This window comes from Lepisosteus platostomus, unplaced genomic scaffold, assembly GCF_059453375.1.
Source record: "Lepisosteus platostomus isolate fLepPlt1 unplaced genomic scaffold, fLepPlt1.hap1 Scaffold_32_H1, whole genome shotgun sequence".
Taxonomy (NCBI): domain Eukaryota; kingdom Metazoa; phylum Chordata; class Actinopteri; order Semionotiformes; family Lepisosteidae; genus Lepisosteus; species Lepisosteus platostomus.
The window spans coordinates 231,917-255,161 of record NW_028291660.1 but is presented as its reverse complement, the minus strand read 5'-3'; the positions used below and the strand labels follow the sequence as shown (position 1 = coordinate 255,161).

Here is a 23,245-nt window from a genome sequence, read left to right as displayed (position 1 = left end):
GGAGAAAAGATGACTGTGGGTCCCAGCAAGTCAGGAAGAGGACCGGTTCGTTCCTAATGAAGAGCTAGTTCTGAATAGTGATTCAGCTTTCCACAGTTCCGACCTGTTCACGAGGCCTGCTGCTGGTTACTCTCTGGCAACCTCCACTCTAGACTCTTAGAACAAAGGAAAGTTCTGGCACTCAGACACACTGGCCGTTCCGTGGTTGTCCGGGCTGAGTCTCAGGATGGTCAGGAGGCGCGCTGCGAGGATGTCCTGCCCTTGGGAGCCTTCTGCTCCTGGGCCGTCCTGCCCTGGAATTCTCCTTTGAATTCCCTTTAGAACAGTCCACAGAATCCTCTCCAGAATCCCTTCTGAATCTTGTTGAATCTCACTGAATCTCTCAGGCTCTCTGTGTTGCCTGTTTTTACCTGGAGGAACTTCAGCTCATTGATTGGCTGAAAGTTCCATGGGCATCAGAGTCCCACGTGGGTTACTCGGCCCTACCAGTCCCTGATTGGTTGATCAAGGTGAGATATGAGTCACTTACTCCTGACACTTAGTAATGCAGTCCAGATGTCCAACTGGCACTCCCTAGACAGATAGGCGCCAATGGATGACCATTGATCATGATAGCCAGGCTTAGCTAAGTGCATCCCCCTTTGGGAGCTGTCCTAGGACCTTAAATCACCCTGGGAATAGTCTCTCTGTGGCTGCACCACAGAGATGAACAGAGAAATGGGGCCTCATTTGGGAAGCTCGGAAACACTTAATTCTGCCTTATTAATAAGCCTCGCCGCTACATCAGCATGCAATAAACCTATTACTTGTTCCTTTGCAGCCGAGGCATGCTGACGTAGCTACCCAGCTGAACATCTTGCAGACTCTACAGTACTTCTCTCCTGTAGAAGTAAAGCAGGGCTTGCTGGGTGAGCTTTTGCTCCGGTAAATTAGGTCACGTGTCATGTTAAATCACTTCTTCTAAACACAACATTTGCTGGTGCTAGCTTTCCCCATGAAAAGAGACATTTCCCTTACAGTACATGACATATCGTTTTTATTCTATCAATAAGTATAGAAATTAAACAAAAGAAAAAATGGTGTCGCCAAAGAATGCACAGCTCTGTCGCCTTGGGGAGGTGTCAAGGGCATTGAGCTCCTTGGACATGAAAAGTGCCCGATAAATGCCATTTCTCATCATTTCTCTTGGCGTCAGTTCTGCTATTAAATGGGGCGGAGGCAACGGGCTCAGAGAGCAGGTTAAGTGCACACCGAACGCAGATGTGTCCAAGTGTCTGTAAAAGCGCGGTGCTCCGCTGGCGCTGTTCCCTAGTGGCTTAAAGTGCCTGCCTAGTAAGCAGGCGATCCTGGGTCTGAATACCAGCGGTGCCTCTCTCCGTGTCTTGTTGTGCCGAATGTCTCATTTCAGACAAACGTACAGCTTGGTTCAGTTTAATGCAAGAATTCATTTCCTTTCTGGAATAACTTGTTTTTGAAGAAATCCATACAGCTTGTGAAAGATGAAATCCATTTCTTGGTTGTCAGTGGAAAAAGATTGCCGGCTGCAAGAAGCGCAAGTGATTGTTTTCTTTGACCATAAACCTGCAAATGTAGGGAGTACAAGCGGCCGTCAGTCTCTGTGGCACAATCGGTTAGCGCGTTCGGCTATTAACCGAAAGGTTGGTGGTTCAAGCCCACCCAGGGACGTATGTCTCCGTTTTTCCAATGTAAACATCATCACCGCTAAAGAAGATGGCGCAGAAGGCTCCACAGTCGAAACGTTGTGCTTCTTTTCTTCTCTTTTCAGCATGGAGTAAACCTTTGCTTGATCCTTTGCAGCCTACGCATGCTGACACAGCTACCTTTCTCTTAACGCGCCTCAATCATTATTCACCAAAACCATCAGCAGAATGTGTCGCCTTTGTGGTGATGTCACTCCTCTGCTTCACAAATGTCCTTAGTGACGGACCATTTCTTTCTGCCATTTTTCCGGAGCGGTTATTGATTGCTCCATCATTTCCCTCATACTTTCCATCCCTAGATTGAAAAAAAAAAACAGAAACAGGCTGACAGGACGACAATCAAATTGCAAAAACTCATCAAAGCACTCGATAGAGTATTTGAATCCACAAGTAGCTACGAGCAACTTTGTCCTGGCTTGCATGAAAGTCGGAAAATGTCAAAAAGAAAAAGATGGTGGCTTTTTCATATCTGTTCTTTTATTTTTAGTTCGTTGGCTCTTCTGTCCATTGTCCTCCTGCCTGGCTCTTGACCTGTGACTGTCTGAACGCACACATTAGACTTTCAGGCGGGGGATTTGTCCTGAGCCTCTGTGGAAGACCCACCCACCCCCATAAATAACTGCTCTAGAAACACATGAATGCAAAACTAAACCACAGCTTAAAGAGGAGCTCCAACTCAGTGCCATACTAATGTAAACGAAGTAATACTAAGACATGTTCTTATGGATTTGTCTTACCTTGAGATATGTAATTGGATTTCAGGATTAACTTCCTCATTCAATGTACTGGTGATTCTTTGCCTGGTCAGTACCTGGGTGGGAGACCTCCAGCGAACAATTAAGCTTGCTGCTGGAAGTGGTGTTAAGAGACTCTTAGGATCTTCCAGAGGTGTCTGTCCAATAGCACTAGTTGCCTTAGAGCTGGCTCAAACATTGCTCAAGAGTCTACCTTTCACAGATGCGCAAAGATGAATGATGGGGGTGCACGCTTCAAGGAGCCTTCCAACTGTAGGGACCGATTAGAGACGATCCGTAGCATGTGTTCGTTTCCATATACGCCCCGTGTCTCAACGGTAGGACAGAGAAAAATACTGCCTCGACACGTAACAGCGTTATATTAAACCGCAGGACTTGAGGGCTGTTTTGTTCAAGGCATTGGTAAGAGCGTAGGTCAAGGGCCATTGGTGCATCTCCTGTAACTGGAGTAAAAATGCTATTCAAACTGCAGTGACTAAAATCGTCGTCCACATGTCTCCGTTGTTGATTGCTTTCAGTCTAAGAACGTTCTGTTTTCATGTCCGAACGGGGAGACTTTATCATTCCAACTTGAAGCCACCCTTAAGTCCTCTAAGGTGTGTGTGTGTGTGCTTGCACGTATGGCGTAAAAGGTTTCTTAAACGGAGAGCGAACTTGAAAAAAGTTGCCTCCGCTGCCGCCGCCGCCTCGCACTCCCTGTTCGATTGTAGCAAGAAGGCAGCGGCCGCGGCGCTCGCTGTAGTCGTGGCCGAGTGCTTAAGGTGACGGACTTGAAATCCGTTGGGGTCTCCCCGCGCAGGTTCAAATCCTGCCGACTACGGCGTCCTTTGCATTTGGTTGCGTGCGTGCGTGTAAAAGGACCAGCGCCGTTTCGTTTTCGCTGGGACCTTTAACACTCTAAATCGCCTGGACCCGCAGCCTGTGAAATCGATTCTTCAGCACCCACGAAGGACGCTTTGCCGCTGGACACAGATAACGATGCTTTTCTGCAACGAGCTTTCCAGCTGAATTTTCTCGGCAGCTCCGTACTGAACCTGTTCTCCATTGCAACATAGCGGAGGCTCGTCACGTCTATAGCAAGGCTGTGTAGGACCGCATACGCCACAGTGACTTGTACACAGACCACATGAAAGGCAAGCAAAATACACTTTTAAAATTCCAAAGACTCACAAGGTCAGAGGAACAGCGATGACCTGAACAGATCTGTTACAGAAGTCTAGGTTGACCTTTTTAGAGCTGTAATTGCATTTTTGTTTAATAGAAGATCAAATCTACTCGCATGTACCAGCACCTTACAGTTTATTGATGTTAATTCTGTTTAAGTAATAAGATTGCTAACGATGTTGGACTTTAGCCGGTGTTTTTTAGAACAAATTGCTTACACTTCTGTAAGGAATACGCAGTACGTGCCTTTGTCAGTCATTGCTCACCATACCTGTAACTTTCTTATCTAACTCACTTCCTCAAATGGTGAAGGTCCACAAACATAAATGAAAAAAAAAACCCTTGTTGTAGATGAGGTGCACAAAAAAGCAGCCCCTGATAGTGTATAACACATTTGTACTATTGCAGAGACACATGTAACATATATATACTGTATATATATATATGAAACAGAAATAGAAACAGAAACAGGAATCGCTTACTCACCTGGAGAATCTCTGTAGGAATATCTAGCATTTATCAATGGAAATAAAAGCTGCTTTAATACAGTGCATGTTCAAACTCAAACCCTCAGCTGCTGTTCTTGTTTGTTTTGGGACAAATTGCAACTGAGCATCGCATGAGCCGTTACGTACCCTTATCTGTTAGGGAATTTCAAGGGAGGAGTTAGGTCAGAATGGGTAGGCTGCAAAACAACAAGTAAAGATTTATTCCAAGATGAAACGTTGTGGCGGTTTTCTTATCTTTTCAGCATGGACTAAACTTTTACGTGTTCCTTATATGCTATATGTGTATCTATTAGCACCAATGTCGTTCTTAAAAACTAACATGAAATTGTCAGGGACATTCAGCTATATACAAAGACGAGACAGACAAAGTAATAATTCTGTATTAACGTGGCCTACATATTGACGCAATGATCGAACTAACTGACATGTTCTGATTCAGATCCCCTGCAGTTCATGCCAATTAGAACGATAGCAATGCTGAGTCCTCCCCACCCTACCGAGCACAAATTCAGCTGTTCTGTTCTGCATGTTTTTTCATTGCAATTGAGCTCGGAGCTGGAGATGATCTCCATACAGTTCTGTGTTCACTAGCCCGCACTTGCGTGCTAATTTACGGGTTGTGGCAAATGCTTTTCTATAGTTCATATACATGAAGGCAACCTGTTACCGAGGAACCTGAGAGGTTTAAAAGCCTCATGAGCCAGGCAGGACTCGAACCTACAATCTTCTGATCCGAAGTCAGACGCGTTATCCATTACGCCACTGGCCCATAGAACATGCACTTGCACTCCACCACAGAGAGCTCTACACTGCTACTAGTAGTACACTTCCCCATCTAAATTTTCACAGCAAGAAACTTGTGTTTCCTACTATTTTTATCAGGTTTAAAATATCATCTCCTTAAAACAGAAAAAGTGTTGATGTGTCGTGCTGAAATTCCGATTGATTTTGAATTCAAAGAAAAAAGGTTTTCTTCCAAAACACCATGAAATTGTCACATCTTGCAGACAATAGGTGTATTCCATGTTGAAAAGAGAAGAAAGAAAACCATGGAGCCTTTAACAGGTGTGAGGCTTCTTCAGGTGTGAGAAGACCTCACAGTCGAAACGCTGTGGTTCCGTTCTTCTCTTTTCAGTGTAGTGATTCATAGCCGTTCAGGGACCCCAAATATGTAAGAAAACCGGTTCAGGGACGCCAAATATGTAATCATAGTGGCTCTCTGAAGGCACCAGTTCTGTAGGGTTTGGGCATTTACTGAGACAATTATTAATTGTAGCAGTAAATCACAAAGTTGATTCTTTTGATGGCTTTAGAGTCCAACCATGCGACATAACTCAAACAACGCACACACACAGGTACTAATACACGAGGATACATTTATTAATACATAGAATATGCATATAAAACTAACAGATCTTATCGAGAGGGTTATCAGAATACAAAAGGTATATATTCAGTCAGTTACGAAGTGTTACACATATCAAGAGGACATACGTTCAGTATATCATTCATTAAGACCGTTTCGTAAATGAACTTAGTTATAACTTCTACATTAGATACTCAAACAAGTACATAACTCTTAGGAATTAAATTGATATCAACTGGTTGGGATAACAATTGAATTCTCGAGCTGTAATGCATTGAAGTTAAATACTCATCCAATCTTTGGGGATTCAGATCTCCTGCGGGCACAAAGAAACAGTTGCAGGCTGTTGCTGTCCAATCCGCGCTCTCTGGCTCAGTGCCAGGCTGTGCTGTGCGGCTTGCGACGGTGCGCTGCTGATGCTCACTGACCGGCTAGTTAGTGTTGGCTTTAACTAGCAAAGTTTGTGCACAGGAGAAAAGATGACTGTGGGTCCCAGCAAGTCAGGAAGAGGACCGGTTCGTTCCTAATGAAGAGCTAGTTCTGAATAGTGATTCAGCTTTCCACAGTTCCGACCTGTTCACGAGGCCTGCTGCTGGTTACTCTCTGGCAACCTCCACTCTAGACTCTTAGAACAAAGGAAAGTTCTGGCACTCAGACACACTGGCCGTTCCGTGGTTGTCCGGGCTGAGTCTCAGGATGGTCAGGAGGCGCGCTGCGAGGATGTCCTGCCCTTGGGAGCCTTCTGCTCCTGGGCCGTCCTGCCCTGGAATTCTCCTTTGAATTCCCTTTAGAACAGTCCACAGAATCCTCTCCAGAATCCCTTCTGAATCTTGTTGAATCTCACTGAATCTCTCAGGCTCTCTGTGTTGCCTGTTTTTACCTGGAGGAACTTCAGCTCATTGATTGGCTGAAAGTTCCATGGGCATCAGAGTCCCACGTGGGTTACTCGGCCCTACCAGTCCCTGATTGGTTGATCAAGGTGAGATATGAGTCACTTACTCCTGACACTTAGTAATGCAGTCCAGATGTCCAACTGGCACTCCCTAGACAGATAGGCGCCAATGGATGACCATTGATCATGATAGCCAGGCTTAGCTAAGTGCATCCCCCTTTGGGAGCTGTCCTAGGACCTTAAATCACCCTGGGAATAGTCTCTCTGTGGCTGCACCACAGAGATGAACAGAGAAATGGGGCCTCATTTGGGAAGCTCGGAAACACTTAATTCTGCCTTATTAATAAGCCTCGCCGCTACATCAGCATGCAATAAACCTATTACTTGTTCCTTTGCAGCCGAGGCATGCTGACGTAGCTACCCAGCTGAACATCTTGCAGACTCTACAGTACTTCTCTCCTGTAGAAGTAAAGCAGGGCTTGCTGGGTGAGCTTTTGCTCCGGTAAATTAGGTCACGTGTCATGTTAAATCACTTCTTCTAAACACAACATTTGCTGGTGCTAGCTTTCCCCATGAAAAGAGACATTTCCCTTACAGTACATGACATATCGTTTTTATTCTATCAATAAGTATAGAAATTAAACAAAAGAAAAAATGGTGTCGCCAAAGAATGCACAGCTCTGTCGCCTTGGGGAGGTGTCAAGGGCATTGAGCTCCTTGGACATGAAAAGTGCCCGATAAATGCCATTTCTCATCATTTCTCTTGGCGTCAGTTCTGCTATTAAATGGGGCGGAGGCAACGGGCTCAGAGAGCAGGTTAAGTGCACACCGAACGCAGATGTGTCCAAGTGTCTGTAAAAGCGCGGTGCTCCGCTGGCGCTGTTCCCTAGTGGCTTAAAGTGCCTGCCTAGTAAGCAGGCGATCCTGGGTCTGAATACCAGCGGTGCCTCTCTCCGTGTCTTGTTGTGCCGAATGTCTCATTTCAGACAAACGTACAGCTTGGTTCAGTTTAATGCAAGAATTCATTTCCTTTCTGGAATAACTTGTTTTTGAAGAAATCCATACAGCTTGTGAAAGATGAAATCCATTTCTTGGTTGTCAGTGGAAAAAGATTGCCGGCTGCAAGAAGCGCAAGTGATTGTTTTCTTTGACCATAAACCTGCAAATGTAGGGAGTACAAGCGGCCGTCAGTCTCTGTGGCACAATCGGTTAGCGCGTTTGGCTATTAACCGAAAGGTTGGTGGTTCAAGCCCACCCAGGGACGTATGTCTCCGTTTTTCCAATGTAAACATCATCACCGCTAAAGAAGATGGCGCAGAAGGCTCCACAGTCGAAACGTTGTGCTTCTTTTCTTCTCTTTTCAGCATGGAGTAAACCTTTGCTTGATCCTTTGCAGCCTACGCATGCTGACACAGCTACCTTTCTCTTAACGCGCCTCAATCATTATTCACCAAAACCATCAGCAGAATGTGTCGCCTTTGTGGTGATGTCACTCCTCTGCTTCACAAATGTCCTTAGTGACGGACCATTTCTTTCTGCCATTTTTCCGGAGCGGTTATTGATTGCTCCATCATTTCCCTCATACTTTCCATCCCTAGATTGAAAAAAAAAAACAGAAACAGGCTGACAGGACGACAATCAAATTGCAAAAACTCATCAAAGCACTCGATAGAGTATTTGAATCCACAAGTAGCTACGAGCAACTTTGTCCTGGCTTGCATGAAAGTCGGAAAATGTCAAAAAGAAAAAGATGGTGGCTTTTTCATATCTGTTCTTTTATTTTTAGTTCGTTGGCTCTTCTGTCCATTGTCCTCCTGCCTGGCTCTTGACCTGTGACTGTCTGAACGCACACATTAGACTTTCAGGCGGGGGATTTGTCCTGAGCCTCTGTGGAAGACCCACCCACCCCCATAAATAACTGCTCTAGAAACACATGAATGCAAAACTAAACCACAGCTTAAAGAGGAGCTCCAACTCAGTGCCATACTAATGTAAACGAAGTAATACTAAGACATGTTCTTATGGATTTGTCTTACCTTGAGATAAGTAATTGGATTTCAGGATTAACTTCCTCATTCAATGTACTGGTGATTCTTTGCCTGGTCAGTACATGGGTGGGAGACCTCCAGCGAACAATTAAGCTTGCTGCTGGAAGTGGTGTTAAGAGACTCTTAGGATCTTCCAGAGGTGTCTGTCCAATAGCACTAGTTGCCTTAGAGCTGGCTCAAACATTGCTCAAGAGTCTACCTTTCACAGATGCGCAAAGATGAATGATGGGGGTGCACGCTTCAAGGAGCCTTCCAACTGTAGGGACCGATTAGAGACGATCCGTAGCATGTGTTCGTTTCCATATACGCCCCGTGTCTCAACGGTAGGACAGAGAAAAATACTGCCTCGACACGTAACAGCGTTATATTAAACCGCAGGACTTGAGGGCTGTTTTGTTTGAATGTTCAAGGCATTGGTAAGAGCGTAGGTCAAGGGCCATTGGTGCATCTCCTGTAACTGGAGTAAAAATGCTATTCAAACTGCAGTGACTAAAATCGTCCTCCACATGTCTCCGTTGTTGATTGCTTTCAGTCTAAGAACGTTCTGTTTTCATGTCCGAACGGGGAGACTTTATCATTCCAACTTGAAGCCACCCTTAAGTCCTCTAAGGTGTGTGTGTGTGTGTGCTTGCACGTATGGCGTAAAAGGTTTCTTAAACGGAGAGCGAACTTGAAAAAAGTTGCCTCCGCTGCCGCCGCCGCCTCGTACTCCCTGTTCGATTGTAGCAAGAAGGCAGCGGCCGCGGCGCTCGCTGTAGTCGTGGCCGAGTGCTTAAGGTGACGGACTTGAAATCCGTTGGGGTCTCCCCGCGCAGGTTCAAATCCTGCCGACTACGGCGTCCTTTGCATTTGGTTGCGTGCGTGCGTGTAAAAGGACCAGCGCCGTTTCGTTTTCGCTGGGACCTTTAACACTCTAAATCGCCTGGACCCGCAGCCTGTGAAATCGATTCTTCAGCACCCACGAATGACGCTTTGCCGCTGGACACAGATACCGAAGCTTTTCTGCAACGAGCTTTCCAGCTGAATTTTCTCGGCAGCTCCGTACTGAACCTGTTCTCCATTGCAACATAGCGGAAGCTCGTCACGTCTATAGCAAGGCTGTGTAGGACCGCATACGCCACAGTGACTTGTACACAGACCACATGAAAGGCAAGCAAAATACACTTTTAAAATTCCAAAGACTCACAAGGTCAGAGGAACAGCGATGACCTGAACAGATCTGTTCCAGAAGTCTAGGTTGACCTTTTTAGAGCTGTAATTGCATTTTTGTTTAATAGAAGATCAAATCTACTCGCATGTACCAGCACCTTACAGTTTATTGATGTTAATTCTGTTTAAGTAATAAGATTGCTAACGATGTTGGACTTTAGCCGGTGTTTTTTAGAACAAATTGCTTACACTTCTGTAAGGAATACGCAGTACGTGCCTTTGTCAGTCATTGCTCACCATACCTGTAACTTTCTTATCTAACTCACTTCCTCAAATGGTGAAGGTCCACAAACATAAATGAAAAAAAAACCCTTGTTGTAGATGAGGTGCACAAAAAAGCAGCCCCTGATAGTGTATAACACATTTGTACTATTGCAGAGACACATGTAACATATATATATATACTGTATATATATATATGAAACAGAAATAGAAACAGAAACAGGAATCGCTTACTCACCTGGAGAATCTCTGTAGGAATATCTAGCATTTATCAATGGAAATAAAAGCTGCTTTAATACAGTGCATGTTCAAACTCAAACCCTCAGCTGCTGTTCTTGTTTGTTTTGGGACAAATTGCAACTGAGCATCGCATGAGCCGTTACGTACCCTTATCTGTTAGGGAATTTCAAGGGAGGAGTTAGGTCAGAATGGGTAGGCTGCAAAACAACAAGTAAAGATTTATTCCAAGATGAAACGTTGTGGCGGTTTTCTTATCTTTTCAGCATGGACTAAACTTTTACGTGTTCCTTATATGCTATATGTGTATCTATTAGCACCAATGTCGTTCTTAAAAACTAACATGAAATTGTCAGGGACATTCAGCTATATACAAAGACGAGACAGACAAAGTAATAATTCTGTATTAACGTGGCCTACATATTGACGCAATGATCGAACTAACTGACATGTTCTGATTCAGATCCCCTGCAGTTCATGCCAATTAGAACAATAGCAATGCTGAGTCCTCCCCACCCTACCGAGCACAAATTCAGCTGTTCTGTTCTGCATGTTTTTTCATTGCAATTGAGCTCGGAGCTGGAGATGATCTCCATACAGTTCTGTGTTCACTAGCCCGCACTTGCGTGCTAATTTACGGGTTGTGGCAAATGCTTTTCTATAGTTCATATACATGACGGCAACCTGTTACCGAGGAACCTGAGAGGTTTAAAAGCCTCATGAGCCAGGCAGGACTCGAACCTACAATCTTCTGATCCGAAGTCAGACGCGTTATCCATTACGCCACTGGCCCATAGAACATGCACTTGCACTCCACCACAGAGAGCTCTACACTGCTACTAGTAGTACACTTCCCCATCTAAATTTTCACAGCAAGAAACTTGTGTTTCCTACTATTTTTATCAGGTTTAAAATATCATCTCCTTAAAACAGAAAAAGTGTTGATGTGTCGTGCTGAAATTCCGATTGATTTTGAATTCAAAGAAAAAAGGTTTTCTTCCAAAACACCATGAAATTGTCACATCTTGCAGACAATAGGTGTATTCCATGTTGAAAAGAGAAGAAAGAAAACCATGGAGCCTTTAACAGGTGTGAGGCTTCTTCAGGTGTGAGAAGACCTCACAGTCGAAACGCTGTGGTTCCGTTCTTCTCTTTTCAGTGTAGTGATTCATAGCCGTTCAGGGACCCCAAATATGTAAGAAAACCGGTTCAGGGACGCCAAATATGTAATCATAGTGGCTCTCTGAAGGCACCAGTTCTGTAGGGTTTGGGCATTTACTGAGACAATTATTAATTGTAGCAGTAAATCACAAAGTTGATTCTTTTGATGGCTTTAGAGTCCAACCATGCGACATAACTCAAACAACGCACACACACAGGTACTAATACACGAGGATACATTTATTAATACATAGAATATGCATATAAAACTAACAGATCTTATCGAGAGGGTTATCAGAATACAAAAGGTATATATTCAGTCAGTTACGAAGTGTTACACATATCAAGAGGACATACGTTCAGTATATCATTCATTAAGACCGTTTCGTAAATGAACTTAGTTATAACTTCTACATTAGATACTCAAACAAGTACATAACTCTTAGGAATTAAATTGATATCAACTGGTTGGGATAACAATTGAATTCTCGAGCTGTAATGCATTGAAGTTAAATACTCATCCAATCTTTGGGGATTCAGATCTCCTGCGGGCACAAAGAAACAGTTGCAGGCTGTTGCTGTCCAATCCGCGCTCTCTGGCTCAGTGCCAGGCTGTGCTGTGCGGCTTGCGACGGTGCGCTGCTGATGCTCACTGACCGGCTAGTTAGTGTTGGCTTTAACTAGCAAAGTTTGTGCACAGGAGAAAAGATGACTGTGGGTCCCAGCAAGTCAGGAAGAGGACCGGTTCGTTCCTAATGAAGAGCTAGTTCTGAATAGTGATTCAGCTTTCCACAGTTCCGACCTGTTCACGAGGCCTGCTGCTGGTTACTCTCTGGCAACCTCCACTCTAGACTCTTAGAACAAAGGAAAGTTCTGGCACTCAGACACACTGGCCGTTCCGTGGTTGTCCGGGCTGAGTCTCAGGATGGTCAGGAGGCGCGCTGCGAGGATGTCCTGCCCTTGGGAGCCTTCTGCTCCTGGGCCGTCCTGCCCTGGAATTCTCCTTTGAATTCCCTTTAGAACAGTCCACAGAATCCTCTCCAGAATCCCTTCTGAATCTTGTTGAATCTCACTGAATCTCTCAGGCTCTCTGTGTTGCCTGTTTTTACCTGGAGGAACTTCAGCTCATTGATTGGCTGAAAGTTCCATGGGCATCAGAGTCCCACGTGGGTTACTCGGCCCTACCAGTCCCTGATTGGTTGATCAAGGTGAGATATGAGTCACTTACTCCTGACACTTAGTAATGCAGTCCAGATGTCCAACTGGCACTCCCTAGACAGATAGGCGCCAATGGATGACCATTGATCATGATAGCCAGGCTTAGCTAAGTGCATCCCCCTTTGGGAGCTGTCCTAGGACCTTAAATCACCCTGGGAATAGTCTCTCTGTGGCTGCACCACAGAGATGAACAGAGAAATGGGGCCTCATTTGGGAAGCTCGGAAACACTTAATTCTGCCTTATTAATAAGCCTCGCCGCTACATCAGCATGCAATAAACCTATTACTTGTTCCTTTGCAGCCGAGGCATGCTGACGTAGCTACCCAGCTGAACATCTTGCAGACTCTACAGTACTTCTCTCCTGTAGAAGTAAAGCAGGGCTTGCTGGGTGAGCTTTTGCTCCGGTAAATTAGGTCACGTGTCATGTTAAATCACTTCTTCTAAACACAACATTTGCTGGTGCTAGCTTTCCCCATGAAAAGAGACATTTCCCTTACAGTACATGACATATCGTTTTTATTCTATCAATAAGTATAGAAATTAAACAAAAGAAAAAATGGTGTCGCCAAAGAATGCACAGCTCTGTCGCCTTGGGGAGGTGTCAAGGGCATTGAGCTCCTTGGACATGAAAAGTGCCCGATAAATGCCATTTCTCATCATTTCTCTTGGCGTCAGTTCTGCTATTAAATGGGGCGGAGGCAACGGGCTCAGAGAGCAGGTTAAGTGCACACCGAACGCAGATGTGTCCAAGTGTCTGTAAAAGCGCGGTGCTCCGCTGGCGCTGTTCCCTAGTGGCTTAAAGTGCCTGCCTAGTAAGCAGGCGATCCTGGGTCTGAATACCAGCGGTGCCTCTCTCCGTGTCTTGTTGTGCCGAATGTCTCATTTCAGACAAACGTACAGCTTGGTTCAGTTTAATGCAAGAATTCATTTCCTTTCTGGAATAACTTGTTTTTGAAGAAATCCATACAGCTTGTGAAAGATGAAATCCATTTCTTGGTTGTCAGTGGAAAAAGATTGCCGGCTGCAAGAAGCGCAAGTGATTGTTTTCTTTGACCATAAACCTGCAAATGTAGGGAGTACAAGCGGCCGTCAGTCTCTGTGGCACAATCGGTTAGCGCGTTCGGCTATTAACCGAAAGGTTGGTGGTTCAAGCCCACCCAGGGACGTATGTCTCCGTTTTTCCAATGTAAACATCATCACCGCTAAAGAAGATGGCGCAGAAGGCTCCACAGTCGAAACGTTGTGCTTCTTTTCTTCTCTTTTCAGCATGGAGTAAACCTTTGCTTGATCCTTTGCAGCCTACGCATGCTGACACAGCTACCTTTCTCTTAACGCGCCTCAATCATTATTCACCAAAACCATCAGCAGAATGTGTCGCCTTTGTGGTGATGTCACTCCTCTGCTTCACAAATGTCCTTAGTGACGGACCATTTCTTTCTGCCATTTTTCCGGAGCGGTTATTGATTGCTCCATCATTTCCCTCATACTTTCCATCCCTAGATTGAAAAAAAAAAACAGAAACAGGCTGACAGGACGACAATCAAATTGCAAAAACTCATCAAAGCACTCGATAGAGTATTTGAATCCACAAGTAGCTACGAGCAACTTTGTCCTGGCTTGCATGAAAGTCGGAAAATGTCAAAAAGAAAAAGATGGTGGCTTTTTCATATCTGTTCTTTTATTTTTAGTTCGTTGGCTCTTCTGTCCATTGTCCTCCTGCCTGGCTCTTGACCTGTGACTGTCTGAACGCACACATTAGACTTTCAGGCGGGGGATTTGTCCTGAGCCTCTGTGGAAGACCCACCCACCCCCATAAATAACTGCTCTAGAAACACATGAATGCAAAACTAAACCACAGCTTAAAGAGGAGCTCCAACTCAGTGCCATACTAATGTAAACGAAGTAATACTAAGACATGTTCTTATGGATTTGTCTTACCTTGAGATATGTAATTGGATTTCAGGATTAACTTCCTCATTCAATGTACTGGTGATTCTTTGCCTGGTCAGTACCTGGGTGGGAGACCTCCAGCGAACAATTAAGCTTGCTGCTGGAAGTGGTGTTAAGAGACTCTTAGGATCTTCCAGAGGTGTCTGTCCAATAGCACTAGTTGCCTTAGAGCTGGCTCAAACATTGCTCAAGAGTCTACCTTTCACAGATGCGCAAAGATGAATGATGGGGGTGCACGCTTCAAGGAGCCTTCCAACTGTAGGGACCGATTAGAGACGATCCGTAGCATGTGTTCGTTTCCATATACGCCCCGTGTCTCAACGGTAGGACAGAGAAAAATACTGCCTCGACACGTAACAGCGTTATATTAAACCGCAGGACTTGAGGGCTGTTTTGTTCAAGGCATTGGTAAGAGCGTAGGTCAAGGGCCATTGGTGCATCTCCTGTAACTGGAGTAAAAATGCTATTCAAACTGCAGTGACTAAAATCGTCGTCCACATGTCTCCGTTGTTGATTGCTTTCAGTCTAAGAACGTTCTGTTTTCATGTCCGAACGGGGAGACTTTATCATTCCAACTTGAAGCCACCCTTAAGTCCTCTAAGGTGTGTGTGTGTGTGCTTGCACGTATGGCGTAAAAGGTTTCTTAAACGGAGAGCGAACTTGAAAAAAGTTGCCTCCGCTGCCGCCGCCGCCTCGCACTCCCTGTTCGATTGTAGCAAGAAGGCAGCGGCCGCGGCGCTCGCTGTAGTCGTGGCCGAGTGCTTAAGGTGACGGACTTGAAATCCGTTGGGGTCTCCCCGCGCAGGTTCAAATCCTGCCGACTACGGCGTCCTTTGCATTTGGTTGCGTGCGTGCGTGTAAAAGGACCAGCGCCGTTTCGTTTTCGCTGGGACCTTTAACACTCTAAATCGCCTGGACCCGCAGCCTGTGAAATCGATTCTTCAGCACCCACGAAGGACGCTTTGCCGCTGGACACAGATAACGATGCTTTTCTGCAACGAGCTTTCCAGCTGAATTTTCTCGGCAGCTCCGTACTGAACCTGTTCTCCATTGCAACATAGCGGAGGCTCGTCACGTCTATAGCAAGGCTGTGTAGGACCGCATACGCCACAGTGACTTGTACACAGACCACATGAAAGGCAAGCAAAATACACTTTTAAAATTCCAAAGACTCACAAGGTCAGAGGAACAGCGATGACCTGAACAGATCTGTTACAGAAGTCTAGGTTGACCTTTTTAGAGCTGTAATTGCATTTTTGTTTAATAGAAGATCAAATCTACTCGCATGTACCAGCACCTTACAGTTTATTGATGTTAATTCTGTTTAAGTAATAAGATTGCTAACGATGTTGGACTTTAGCCGGTGTTTTTTAGAACAAATTGCTTACACTTCTGTAAGGAATACGCAGTACGTGCCTTTGTCAGTCATTGCTCACCATACCTGTAACTTTCTTATCTAACTCACTTCCTCAAATGGTGAAGGTCCACAAACATAAATGAAAAAAAAACCCTTGTTGTAGATGAGGTGCACAAAAAAGCAGCCCCTGATAGTGTATAACACATTTGTACTATTGCAGAGACACATGTAACATATATATATATACTGTATATATATATATGAAACAGAAATAGAAACAGAAACAGGAATCGCTTACTCACCTGGAGAATCTCTGTAGGAATATCTAGCATTTATCAATGGAAATAAAAGCTGCTTTAATACAGTGCATGTTCAAACTCAAACCCTCAGCTGCTGTTCTTGTTTGTTTTGGGACAAATTGCAACTGAGCATCGCATGAGCCGTTACGTACCCTTATCTGTTAGGGAATTTCAAGGGAGGAGTTAGGTCAGAATGGGTAGGCTGCAAAACAACAAGTAAAGATTTATTCCAAGATGAAACGTTGTGGCGGTTTTCTTATCTTTTCAGCATGGACTAAACTTTTACGTGTTCCTTATATGCTATATGTGTATCTATTAGCACCAATGTCGTTCTTAAAAACTAACATGAAATTGTCAGGGACATTCAGCTATATACAAAGACGAGACAGACAAAGTAATAATTCTGTATTAACGTGGCCTACATATTGACGCAATGATCGAACTAACTGACATGTTCTGATTCAGATCCCCTGCAGTTCATGCCAATTAGAACGATAGCAATGCTGAGTCCTCCCCACCCTACCGAGCACAAATTCAGCTGTTCTGTTCTGCATGTTTTTTCATTGCAATTGAGCTCGGAGCTGGAGATGATCTCCATACAGTTCTGTGTTCACTAGCCCGCACTTGCGTGCTAATTTACGGGTTGTGGCAAATGCTTTTCTATAGTTCATATACATGAAGGCAACCTGTTACCGAGGAACCTGAGAGGTTTAAAAGCCTCATGAGCCAGGCAGGACTCGAACCTACAATCTTCTGATCCGAAGTCAGACGCGTTATCCATTACGCCACTGGCCCATAGAACATGCACTTGCACTCCACCACAGAGAGCTCTACACTGCTACTAGTAGTACACTTCCCCATCTAAATTTTCACAGCAAGAAACTTGTGTTTCCTACTATTTTTATCAGGTTTAAAATATAATCTCCTTAAAACAGAAAAAGTGTTGATGTGTCGTGCTGAAATTCCGATTGATTTTGAATTCAAAGAAAAAAGGTTTTCTTCCAAAACACCATGAAATTGTCACATCTTGCAGACAATAGGTGTATTCCATGTTGAAAAGAGAAGAAAGAAAACCATGGAGCCTTTAACAGGTGTGAGGCTTCTTCAGGTGTGAGAAGACCTCACAGTCGAAACGCTGTGGTTCCGTTCTTCTCTTTTCAGTGTAGTGATTCATAGCCGTTCAGGGACCCCAAATATGTAAGAAAACCGGTTCAGGGACGCCAAATATGTAATCATAGTGGCTCTCTGAAGGCACCAGTTCTATAGGGTTTGGGCATTTACTGAGACAATTATTAATTGTAGCAGTAAATCACAAAGTTGATTCTTTTGATGGCTTTAGAGTCCAACCATGCGACATAACTCAAACAACGCACACACACAGGTACTAATACACGAGGATACATTTATTAATACATAGAATATGCATATAAAACTAACAGATCTTATCGAGAGGGTTATCAGAATACAAAAGGTATATATTCAGTCAGTTACGAAGTGTTACACATATCAAGAGGACATACGTTCAGTATATCATTCATTAAGACCGTTTCGTAAATGAACTTAGTTATAACTTCTACATTAGATACTCAAACAAGTACATAACTCTTAGGAATTAAATTGATATCAACTGGTTGGGATAACAATTGAATTCTCGAGCTGTAATGCATTGAAGTTAAATACTCATCCAATCTTTGGGGATTCAGATCTCCTGCGGGCACAAAGAAACAGTTGCAGGCTGTTGCTGTCCAATCCGCGCTCTCTGGCTCAGTGCCAGGCTGTGCTGTGCGGCTTGCGACGGTGCGCTGCTGATGCTCACTGACCGGCTAGTTAGTGTTGGCTTTAACTAGCAAAGTTTGTGCACAGGAGAAAAGATGACTGTGGGTCCCAGCAAGTCAGGAAGAGGACCGGTTCGTTCCTAATGAAGAGCTAGTTCTGAATAGTGATTCAGCTTTCCACAGTTCCGACCTGTTCACGAGGCCTGCTGCTGGTTACTCTCTGGCAACCTCCACTCTAGACTCTTAGAACAAAGGAAAGTTCTGGCACTCAGACACACTGGCCGTTCCGTGGTTGTCCGGGCTGAGTCTCAGGATGGTCAGGAGGCGCGCTGCGAGGATGTCCTGCCCTTGGGAGCCTTCTGCTCCTGGGCCGTCCTGCCCTGGAATTCTCCTTTGAATTCCCTTTAGAACAGTCCACAGAATCCTCTCCAGAATCCCTTCTGAATCTTGTTGAATCTCACTGAATCTCTCAGGCTCTCTGTGTTGCCTGTTTTTACCTGGAGGAACTTCAGCTCATTGATTGGCTGAAAGTTCCATGGGCATCAGAGTCCCACGTGGGTTACTCGGCCCTACCAGTCCCTGATTGGTTGATCAAGGTGAGATATGAGTCACTTACTCCTGACACTTAGTAATGCAGTCCAGATGTCCAACTGGCACTCCCTAGACAGATAGGCGCCAATGGATGACCATTGATCATGATAGCCAGGCTTAGCTAAGTGCATCCCCCTTTGGGAGCTGTCCTAGGACCTTAAATCACCCTGGGAATAGTCTCTCTGTGGCTGCACCACAGAGATGAACAGAGAAATGGGGCCTCATTTGGGAAGCTCGGAAACACTTAATTCTGCCTTATTAATAAGCCTCGCCGCTACATCAGCATGCAATAAACCTATTACTTGTTCCTTTGCAGCCGAGGCATGCTGACGTAGCTACCCAGCTGAACATCTTGCAGACTCTACAGTACTTCTCTCCTGTAGAAGTAAAGCAGGGCTTGCTGGGTGAGCTTTTGCTCCGGTAAATTAGGTCACGTGTCATGTTAAATCACTTCTTCTAAACACAACATTTGCTGGTGCTAGCTTTCCCCATGAAAAGAGACATTTCCCTTACAGTACATGACATATCGTTTTTATTCTATCAATAAGTATAGAAATTAAACAAAAGAAAAAATGGTGTCGCCAAAGAATGCACAGCTCTGTCGCCTTGGGGAGGTGTCAAGGGCATTGAGCTCCTTGGACATGAAAAGTGCCCGATAAATGCCATTTCTCATCATTTCTCTTGGCGTCAGTTCTGCTATTAAATGGGGTGGAGGCAACGGGCTCAGAGAGCAGGTTAAGTGCACACCGAACGCAGATGTGTCCAAGTGTCTGTAAAAGCGCGGTGCTCCGCTGGCGCTGTTCCCTAGTGGCTTAAAGTGCCTGCCTAGTAAGCAGGCGATCCTGGGTCTGAATACCAGCGGTGCCTCTCTCCGTGTCTTGTTGTGCCGAATGTCTCATTTCAGACAAACGTACAGCTTGGTTCAGTTTAATGCAAGAATTCATTTCCTTTCTGGAATAACTTGTTTTTGAAGAAATCCATACAGCTTGTGAAAGATGAAATCCATTTCTTGGTTGTCAGTGGAAAAAGATTGCCGGCTGCAAGAAGCGCAAGTGATTGTTTTCTTTGACCATAAACCTGCAAATGTAGGGAGTACAAGCGGCCGTCAGTCTCTGTGGCACAATCGGTTAGCGCGTTCGGCTATTAACCGAAAGGTTGGTGGTTCAAGCCCACCCAGGGACGTATGTCTCCGTTTTTCCAATGTAAACATCATCACCGCTAAAGAAGATGGCGCAGAAGGCTCCACAGTCGAAACGTTGTGCTTCTTTTCTTCTCTTTTCAGCATGGAGTAAACCTTTGCTTGATCCTTTGCAGCCTACGCATGCTGACACAGCTACCTTTCTCTTAACGCGCCTCAATCATTATTCACCAAAACCATCAGCAGAATGTGTCGCCTTTGTGGTGATGTCACTCCTCTGCTTCACAAATGTCCTTAGTGACGGACCATTTCTTTCTGCCATTTTTCCGGAGCGGTTATTGATTGCTCCATCATTTCCCTCATACTTTCCATCCCTAGATTGAAAAAAAAAAACAGAAACAGGCTGACAGGACGACAATCAAATTGCAAAAACTCATCAAAGCACTCGATAGAGTATTTGAATCCACAAGTAGCTACGAGCAACTTTGTCCTGGCTTGCATGAAAGTCGGAAAATGTCAAAAAGAAAAAGATGGTGGCTTTTTCATATCTGTTCTTTTATTTTTAGTTCGTTGGCTCTTCTGTCCATTGTCCTCCTGCCTGGCTCTTGACCTGTGACTGTCTGAACGCACACATTAGACTTTCAGGCGGGGGATTTGTCCTGAGCCTCTGTGGAAGACCCACCCACCCCCATAAATAACTGCTCTAGAAACACATGAATGCAAAACTAAACCACAGCTTAAAGAGGAGCTCCAACTCAGTGCCATACTAATGTAAACGAAGTAATACTAAGACATGTTCTTATAGATTTGTCTTACCTTGAGATATGTAATTGGATTTCAGGATTAACTTCCTCATTCAATGTACTGGTGATTCTTTGCCTGGTCAGTACCTGGGTGGGAGACCTCCAGCGAACAATTAAGCTTGCTGCTGGAAGTGGTGTTAAGAGACTCTTAGGATCTTCCAGAGGTGTCTGTCCAATAGCACTAGTTGCCTTAGAGCTGGCTCAAACATTGCTCAAGAGTCTACCTTTCACAGATGCGCAAAGATGAATGATGGGGGTGCACGCTTCAAGGAGCCTTCCAACTGTAGGGACCGATTAGAGACGATCCGTAGCATGTGTTCGTTTCCATATACGCCCCGTGTCTCAACGGTAGGACAGAGAAAAATACTGCCTCGACACGTAACAGCGTTATATTAAACCGCAGGACTTGAGGGCTGTTTTGTTTGAATGTTCAAGGCATTGGTAAGAGCGTAGGTCAAGGGCCATTGGTGCATCTCCTGTAACTGGAGTAAAAATGCTATTCAAACTGCAGTGACTAAAATCGTCGTCCACATGTCTCCGTTGTTGATTGCTTTCAGTCTAAGAACGTTCTGTTTTCATGTCCGAACGGGGAGACTTTATCATTCCAACTTGAAGCCACCCTTAAGTCCTCTGAGGTGTGTGTGTGTGTGTGTGTGCTTGCACGTATGGCGTAAAAGGTTTCTTAAACGGAGAGCGAACTTGAAAAAAGTTGCCTCCGCTGCCGCCGCCGCCTCGCACTCCCTGTTCGATTGTAGCAAGAAGGCAGCGGCCGCGGCGCTCGCTGTAGTCGTGGCCGAGTGGTTAAGGTGACGGACTTGAAATCCGTTGGGGTCTCCCTGCGCAGGTTCAAATCCTGCCGACTACGGCGTCCTTTGCATTTGGTTGCGTGCGTGCGTGTAAAAGGACCAGCGCCATTTCGTTTTCGCTGGGACCTTTAACACTCTAAATCGCCTGGACCCGCAGCCTGTGAAATCGATTCTTCAGCACCCACGAAGGACGCTTTGCCGCTGGACACAGATACCGATGCTTTTCTGCAACGAGCTTTCCAGCTGAATTTTCTCGGCAGCTCCGTACTGAACCTGTTCTCCATTGCAACATAGCGGAGGCTCGTCACGTCTATAGCAAGGCTGTGTAGGACCGCATACGCCACAGTGACTTGTACACAGACCACATGAAAGGCAAGCAAAATACACTTTTAAAATTCCAAAGACTCACAAGGTCAGAGGAACAGCGATGACCTGAACAGATCTGTTCCAGAAGTCTAGGTTGACCTTTTTAGAGCTGTAATTGCATTTTTGTTTAATAGAAGATCAAATCTACTCGCATGTACCAGCACCTTACAGTTTATTGATGTTAATTCTGTTTAAGTAATAAGATTGCTAACGATGTTGGACTTTAGCCGGTGTTTTTTAGAACAAATTGCTTACACTTCTGTAAGGAATACGCAGTACGTGCCTTTGTCAGTCATTGCTCACCATACCTGTAACTTTCTTATCTAACTCACTTCCTCAAATGGTGAAGGTCCACAAACATAAATGAAAAAAAAACCCTTGTTGTAGATGAGGTGCACAAAAAAGCAGCCCCTGATAGTGTATAACACATTTGTACTATTGCAGAGACACATGTAACATATATATATATACTGTATATATATATATGAAACAGAAATAGAAACAGAAACAGGAATCGCTTACTCACCTGGAGAATCTCTGTAGGAATATCTAGCATTTATCGTACCCTTATCTGTTAGGGAATTTCAAGGGAGGAGTTAGGTCAGAATGGGTAGGCTGCAAAACAACAAGTAAAGATTTATTCCAAGATGAAACGTTGTGGCGGTTTTCTTATCTTTTCAGCATGGACTAAACTTTTACGTGTTCCTTATATGCTATATGTGTATCTATTAGCACCAATGTCGTTCTTAAAAACTAACATGAAATTGTCAGGGACATTCAGCTATATACAAAGACGAGACAGACAAAGTAATAATTCTGTATTAACGTGGCCTACATATTGACGCAATGATCGAACTAACTGACATGTTCTGATTCAGATCCCCTGCAGTTCATGCCAATTAGAACAATAGCAATGCTGAGTCCTCCCCACCCTACCGAGCACAAATTCAGCTGCTCTCCAGTTCTGTTCTGCATGTTTTTTCATTGCAATTGAGCTCGGAGCTGGAGATGATCTCCATACAGTTCTGTGTTCACTAGCCCGCACTTGCGTGCTAATTTACGGGTTGTGGCAAATGCTTTTCTATAGTTCATATACATGACGGCAACCTGTTACCGAGGAACCTGAGAGGTTTAAAAGCCTCATGAGCCAGGCAGGACTCGAACCTACAATCTTCTGATCCGAAGTCAGACGCGTTATCCATTACGCCACTGGCCCATAGAACATGCACTTGCACTCCACCACAGAGAGCTCTACACTGCTACTAGTAGTACACTTCCCCATCTAAATTTTCACAGCAAGAAACTTGTGTTTCCTACTATTTTTATCAGGTTTAAAATATCATCTCCTTAAAACAGAAAAAGTGTTGATGTGTCGTGCTGAAATTCCGATTGATTTTGAATTCAAAGAAAAAAGGTTTTCTTCCAAAACACCATGAAATTGTCACATCTTGCAGACAATAGGTGTATTCCATGTTGAAAAGAGAAGAAAGAAAACCATGGAGCCTTTAACAGGTGTGAGGCTTCTTCAGGTGTGAGAAGACCTCACAGTCGAAACGCTGTGGTTCCGTTCTTCTCTTTTCAGTGTAGTGATTCATAGCCGTTCAGGGACCCCAAATATGTAAGAAAACCGGTTCAGGGACGCCAAATATGTAATCAT

At 44.6% G+C, this 23,245-nt stretch overlaps 12 non-coding genes across 12 annotated transcripts; 8 read left to right on the top strand and 4 right to left on the bottom strand.

Moving 5' to 3' along the window:
- The first annotated feature begins 1,612 nt into the window (after positions 1-1,612).
- On the top strand, positions 1,613-1,686 carry trnan-auu (transfer RNA asparagine (anticodon AUU)). Its single transcript has one exon. It is a non-coding gene; the product is annotated as a tRNA-Asn (tRNA).
- A 1,528-nt stretch (positions 1,687-3,214) lies between these two features.
- On the top strand, positions 3,215-3,296 carry trnas-uga (transfer RNA serine (anticodon UGA)). The gene has a single exon. It is a non-coding gene; the product is annotated as a tRNA-Ser (tRNA).
- Positions 3,297-4,845: 1,549 nt separating this feature from the next.
- trnar-ucg (transfer RNA arginine (anticodon UCG)) lies at positions 4,846-4,918 on the bottom strand. The gene has a single exon. It is a non-coding gene; the product is annotated as a tRNA-Arg (tRNA).
- A 2,679-nt stretch (positions 4,919-7,597) lies between these two features.
- Positions 7,598-7,671, top strand: trnan-auu (transfer RNA asparagine (anticodon AUU)). The gene has a single exon. It is a non-coding gene; the product is annotated as a tRNA-Asn (tRNA).
- A 1,538-nt stretch (positions 7,672-9,209) lies between these two features.
- Positions 9,210-9,291, top strand: trnas-uga (transfer RNA serine (anticodon UGA)). The gene has a single exon. It is a non-coding gene; the product is annotated as a tRNA-Ser (tRNA).
- A 1,552-nt stretch (positions 9,292-10,843) lies between these two features.
- Positions 10,844-10,916, bottom strand: trnar-ucg (transfer RNA arginine (anticodon UCG)). The gene has a single exon. It is a non-coding gene; the product is annotated as a tRNA-Arg (tRNA).
- A 2,679-nt stretch (positions 10,917-13,595) lies between these two features.
- On the top strand, positions 13,596-13,669 carry trnan-auu (transfer RNA asparagine (anticodon AUU)). Its single transcript has one exon. It is a non-coding gene; the product is annotated as a tRNA-Asn (tRNA).
- Positions 13,670-15,197: 1,528 nt separating this feature from the next.
- On the top strand, positions 15,198-15,279 carry trnas-uga (transfer RNA serine (anticodon UGA)). The gene has a single exon. It is a non-coding gene; the product is annotated as a tRNA-Ser (tRNA).
- Positions 15,280-16,831: 1,552 nt separating this feature from the next.
- On the bottom strand, positions 16,832-16,904 carry trnar-ucg (transfer RNA arginine (anticodon UCG)). The gene has a single exon. It is a non-coding gene; the product is annotated as a tRNA-Arg (tRNA).
- Positions 16,905-19,583: 2,679 nt separating this feature from the next.
- Positions 19,584-19,657, top strand: trnan-auu (transfer RNA asparagine (anticodon AUU)). Its single transcript has one exon. It is a non-coding gene; the product is annotated as a tRNA-Asn (tRNA).
- A 1,542-nt stretch (positions 19,658-21,199) lies between these two features.
- trnas-uga (transfer RNA serine (anticodon UGA)) lies at positions 21,200-21,281 on the top strand. Its single transcript has one exon. It is a non-coding gene; the product is annotated as a tRNA-Ser (tRNA).
- A 1,450-nt stretch (positions 21,282-22,731) lies between these two features.
- trnar-ucg (transfer RNA arginine (anticodon UCG)) lies at positions 22,732-22,804 on the bottom strand. The gene has a single exon. It is a non-coding gene; the product is annotated as a tRNA-Arg (tRNA).
- Positions 22,805-23,245: the final 441 nt, after the last annotated feature.